Source organism: Balaenoptera musculus, chromosome 4 (assembly GCF_009873245.2).
Source record: "Balaenoptera musculus isolate JJ_BM4_2016_0621 chromosome 4, mBalMus1.pri.v3, whole genome shotgun sequence".
In the NCBI taxonomy this organism is placed as follows: Eukaryota; Metazoa; Chordata; class Mammalia; order Artiodactyla; family Balaenopteridae; genus Balaenoptera; species Balaenoptera musculus.
Genome location: NC_045788.1, coordinates 75,436,695 through 75,442,182, shown reverse-complemented (window position 1 = coordinate 75,442,182; position 5,488 = coordinate 75,436,695).

Below are 5,488 nucleotides of genomic sequence, written 5' to 3'. Positions count from 1 at the left end.
GGCAACCGCTGCCGCGGGGGCGCGGGCGCGACCTCACCGAGCCGCCCCCGCTCCCCGCCCCGCGGCTCCGCCCCTCCCGTCTCGCTCAGCCCCCTCTGCCACAGCCTCCCGCTGAGTCTGGGTTCCCGAAGTTCCGCCCGGGGCGGGGCTGGGAAACTGAGAACTGCTTCGGGTTTTTTTTGTGGCAGAAGGACCAGGCGGCCTAGCGGTTTAGGGATGAGACTGGGGGCGTTGAGAAACCTGGGGGAATGTGTAGCAATTTACAGTGAGCTTTTGTACATTAGAGAGCGGAAGTGGAGGAGTTTTCATTGATCTTTTGGCTTGCGGAAAGTGAGCACGTGAGGGGAAGCCCTGGGGAACAATTGTCACAAGCAATTCTTGCAGTGCCCCCCCCCCTTTTTTTAACATACTAACTCGCTCAGTCCTTACAATCACCCCATGAAGCAAGTACCCTTATTATCTTCATTTTTACAGGTGAGAAAACAGCACAGAGCACTAAGTAACTTGCCCAAGATCACAGCAAGTGATAGGGTTAGGATTTGAACCCACATTTCGTGGTTCCAGACTTCTCACTTTTAACATCTATAATGCTAAGAAAGGGGAATGGAGCTAGTGTGGATAGGAACAGAGCTCAAGATGCCAGAGGCAACAGGGAAAGAAGGAAAATAGTCACGTGCAGAATGGCATCGAAATCTCACAGTAACTCTGGAGGTAGGCATCAATATTTACCTTCATTTTAGAAATAAGAGACAGGCTTAAAAGGTTGAGTAACTTGCCTATGGTCAGACAGCTGGCAGTGAGGCCAAGTTTGACAAGACCTTTGCCAAAGTCTTCTGATTTCAAGATTTTTCTTTCTTAAGCTCCCAAGGAGGCAAGGAAAGCCCCCTCTTTCTCTGCTATAACCCTTGTCATTTCATACCCATTTTTAAGGTGCCCATTGCGTCATCCACTCTTTCAGTCCAACAGTAGTGTGCGCTGGTCTAAATCAGTGAGTTAGTTCATCCAGGGCCTTCAAAGGTTTCTGTAGTTGTGAGATAAAAGCTGTTGTCTCTCCTTAAAGCAATTTCAAGAGTCTGTGAGCAAGTGGGGGAGCTGGGTTTTTGGTTTATGTATGCAGAGGGCTTTCAGAGCTTGCTGTCGTCTATGTGTAAAGGGTCCAGTCTGTTGGCATTTGTCAGAGTCTTGCGGGTCCTTGCACACGTGGAGAATTCTGGATGACTTGAGGATGGCCACTTGTCCACAGGCAAGTAGGGGATAAAAGAAACAGAATCACTGGCCATCACCCACCTTCCTGAGCCCTCTGTTGAGGGGCCACCAGCTGTTGGTATAGGCATCTGCTGGGCAGTGTGTGCCTTAGGATTGGACGGGGAGGCTGGAGGTTTGAGGGCTACAGGTGCATCTTCCAGGAGAAAAAGAATGCTGTGGCCACTAGGGTCTGTTCTGTGTGTGTACAAGGGAAGAAGGTGTGCTGGGCCCTTCCTGCTTTCATGCAGGGTAAATGATACAGAGAAGAAAGAATAATAATGATCTTCATGCAGAAGAAGGGGAGTTTTAGGCAAAGCTAGAGATGGAAGATGAAAAATGGAATTTTAGTGTGGGAGATTAGGTGTAAGAAAGTAATTTCATGTTACTGTCTGACCGAAGTGGTGTGACAGTCTGCAGGAGGCCAGGTTGAAGTTCTGTCAGTCAATAAATACAACAGAATGTAGTGAAGAGAATATAACTTTACAAAGAATTCACAATCATAAAATTCAGGGAAGTTGCTTTCTTCTAAGAGAGAGGCAGGGGGCATGGAAGAGAGAAGAGCAAATGGATAGATGTGATTGGTGGTGGTTTAGCTCTTGGTGTGGGTGGTGGGTTTGTGGGTGTTTATTATGTTTCACAACTTACATACACTTTAAAAAAATATGTTTCAGATATTAGTCCATAAGATCTTTTAAAGTAAACTCATCAAATAGGTCACACTATTTTTTGTCTGTTTTCTTGTGTAATTGAGAATTGACTATGTTTTCATCATTTCATTTTTCCCCTTATTCTCATCAACATACAAATATTCGGCAGTTTCTCCCATCATATTCTCCTCCAGCTTTGCCCCGTTTCTCTGCTCCCCTTATTGCAAAGTTCTTTAAATTTATTTATTTATTTTTGGCTGTGTTGGGTCTTCGTTGCTGCGCGCGGGCTTTCTCTGGTTGCAGCGAGTGGGGGTTACTCTTCCTTGTGGTGTGCGGGCTTCTCGTTGTGGTGGCTTCTCTTGTTGCGGAGCACGGTCTCTAAGTGCATGGGCTTCAGTAGTTGTGGCATGTGGGCGCAGTAGTTGTCGCTCGCGGGCTCAGTAGTTGTGGCTCACGGGCTCTAGAGCACAGGCTCAGTAGTTGTGGCGCACGGGCTTAGTTGCTCCGTGGCATGTGGGATCTTCCCGGACCAGGGCTCGAACCTGCATCCCCTGCATTGGCAGGCGGATTCTTAACCACTGTGCCACCAGGGAAGCCCAGCAAAGTTCTTTAGAAGAGTTGTCTGTACTTGCTGCCTCTAATTTTTGTCCTCTCAGTCTCTCTCGAGTCCACTTGAATCAGGCTTTCATCCTCATTACTCCACTGAAGCTACTCTTGTCAAGATCTCAGACAACATGATGTTAAATCAAAGGTTGTCTCTTAGCCTCATCAGCAGCATTTGACCCTGTTGATCACTCTCTCATCCTTGAAACTCTTTTCTTGGTTTTAGGACATGACACACTCTTGGTTTTTCTCCTTCCTCATTAGCTCTTCCTTCTCAGTCTATTTTGCCGGTTGCTGTAGAATGAATGTTGTGTCCTCCCAAGTTCATATGTTAAAGCCCTAAACCCCAGTATGATGGTATTTGGAGGCAGGACCTTTGGGAGGTGATTAGGTTTAGGTGAGGTCATGAGGGTGGAGCCCCATGACTGGATTAGTGTCCTTTTAAGAAGAGGGAGGGACCTTCTCTCTGCCATGTGAGGGCACAGCAAGAAGGTTGCAGTCTGTAAGCCTTGAATCGGGCTCTCACAGGGACCGAATCTGCCAGAACTTTGGTCTTGGACTTCCCAGCCTCCAGAACTGTGAGAAATAAACTTCTGTTTTTTAGGCCACCCAGTCTATGGTATATTGTCATAGCAGCCTGCTATTCTGCATCCAGTTCCAATGTGTGCAGTTTTTCCCGCACACAACAAGCAATTCTCTGGCACCAGCTAGGTGTCCTACAATTCCACTCAATTCTGACACTGTCTACCCGGAGAGAGCATCAGATTCCACAGGTAAGGTCTCAGTCCCACAAGACTGCCCTCCACTTCAGATGCTAGTCTCAAATCCAGGTTGTCACCTGTGCTTCTGACCGACTGGCTATAAATCACAGGTCCCACAACCCCCTCCTTGGGTTCAATTAATTTGCTAGAGCAGCTCATAGAACTCATGAAACCAGTTTACTCACTAGATCGGGATTATTATAAAGGATACAAATCAACAGTCAGATGAGAGATACATAGGGTGAGGTCCAGAATAAAGGAGCTTCTGTCCCTGTGCAGCTTGGGGCCTTGCTCTGTGGCACGTGAATGCATTCTGGTTCATCAACCTGGAAGCTCTCTGAACTCTGTCCTTTTGGGGTTTTATGAAGGCTTTATTACATAGGCATGTTTGATAAAATTATTACCCACCATTGGTGATTGAATTCAACCTCCAGCCCCTTTCCCTTCCCCAGAGGAGTGGTACTGAAATTTCCAACCCTCTAATGACATGTCTAGTTCTTCTGGCAATCAGCCCCCATCCTTAGTGACATCCAAAAGTCACTTTATTAACATAACAAAAGTCACCTTTGTCGTTCTCATCACTTAGGAAACTCCAAGGCTTTTTGGAACCCTTGGAATTTCCGAGGGTTCCAGAAACAACAAAGACCAAATATGTATTTATTATAAATCACGATACCACACAACCCAAACTGACTAAGACACTGGTCCTTCCTCCCCTCCCTGATACCTTAATGTGGGAGTGTCCCAGGATTTACCCTTGGACTTGCCCATCAACACTCACCCCCTTTTTTTATCTCATCCAATCTCATGTTTTCGATTCCAAATTTATAGCTCCAACTCTAATCCTTTCCTACACTCCACACCCGCATATCCAGCTGTCTACTTGATAGCACCACTAAGAGGCTTCTGGAACTTAACGCGCCCTGCACTGCACTCCTGATACTCCTTTCCAAACCAGTTCCTCTAGTCTTCCCCATATCAGCAAATGCAACTCCATCCTTCCAGTTGCTCAGGCTAAAAACCTTGGCATTATCCCTGGCTGCTTTTTCTCTCACACCTTACATCCAATCTGAGCAAATACTGTTGGCTTTACCTTCAAAAGATATCCAGAATCTGAGTGCTTCTCACCTCCTCTAACACCAACACACTGGTTTGAGTAAACCTCATCTCACACCTGGACCACTGTAGTGCCTTCCTAACTCAATTCTCTGTTTCTGCCCTTGCCACTCTATAGTCTATTTTCAGCTCAGCTGCCAGAGCGATTCTTTGAAAACCTGACTGATCTCGTCACTCTTCCATTCAGAGTCCTCAATGACTCCCACCTCACTTTGTCAAAAGACAAAGTGATCTGCAAGGCCTTAAATTCTCTGGACCCATCATTTTCTCCTTCCTCATTTCCCTCCAGTGGCACTGGGTGTCTTGCTCTTCCTTAGCAAGGCCAGGCCCTCCCCTGCCCCAGGACCTTTGCACTTGTATTTCCTTTGCCTGGAATGTGATTTGCTCAGATAACCACATGGTTCACTCCGCAACTCCTTTGGGTCTATTTCAAACATCACCTTTTGGGGGAGACTTCGTGGACCCCCCCTCTATTTAAAATTGAATACCAGCCTCCTACCTTACTATCACTACATGCTATGTATTTTTAAAGATTTGTTTTTATCAATTTACCTATATTCTCTCACTGGAGTACATGGGTTTTTGTTTTATTCATGTGTGTTTCTGGGGCCTTGAACAGGACTGCACACATAATGGGCACCATAAATATTTGTTTACTGAATAACGTTCTCCTTTTTTTCCTCTTCTTCCACTTTTCTTCCTCCTCCTTCCTACTTCCAAGAGGCCCTCCTGAAAAGTGATACTTCAGTGTCCATTCAGCCTTTTCAGCTCGGTGTCTTAGGGGCTAAAGTTGTATTTGGTCAAGTAAGGAAAAGTGTGGCATGAGGGTAAGACTCCTGACCGTCCTTGTGTCACCACCATCTTAGCTCAGAAAATAAGTCCAGCCTCTCCTGTGTGGCTTATGTCATGGTTCACATTCCTAGATCTTCAGTTTAAGTTTGCCGTTTCCAGGAAATGAGATGTGACCCCATCCTACAGGCTGCTTGGGTCACGGTGAGGCTGGGACCGAGGAGTACTGACGGTCGCACCCCAGTCTGGTCTCCGCTCAGGCCCCATGTACTCCTGGGGCTCAGCTGTGTGGTGCGGTTGTCAGTCTCCTTGTGGAGACAGTACCCC